The sequence below is a fragment of the Morone saxatilis genome, unplaced genomic scaffold, assembly GCF_004916995.1.
Source record: "Morone saxatilis isolate NCDOM2014 unplaced genomic scaffold, NCSU_SB_2.0 Contig16, whole genome shotgun sequence".
NCBI lineage: Eukaryota > Metazoa > Chordata > Actinopteri > Moronidae > Morone > Morone saxatilis.
Genome location: NW_023339718.1, coordinates 27,656,674 through 27,657,110, shown reverse-complemented (window position 1 = coordinate 27,657,110; position 437 = coordinate 27,656,674).

The window sequence follows — 437 nt, the reverse complement described above, 5'->3', positions numbered from 1 at the left end:
AAGAGGGTTAGGGTTAGGGTCAAAAGAGCCAAAAAAATCTGTCTGTAGAAGCAAAACATATTTAAGCCTTACGATGCTCATTTTCAGCCATGGATTAATACTGGTAAGCTTACTGTGTTGGTGGTGAACAAATCTGTCCACACACTATTACATTTTCTATTTTCCTCTCAGTTCTTTTTTGGATTTGGAATCCAGAGCTAGCCTAGCTAGGGAGACTCAAGACTAGCAGCCAACGCTCTTAAGGTTAAGCGAAATGTAGAGGAGAAGGTGCCAGGTCAGGATGTACATGTAAGTAGGACGCACATTTTAGTTGACGTTGAAGTTCATTACATTTTGGCTTTTTGGCTACACATTTGTAAGAATGTAAAAATCACTTTACGCCAACAACAATTATAAATTAAAAGTATGTTTTATTATTATTAATTTCAATCAAATGT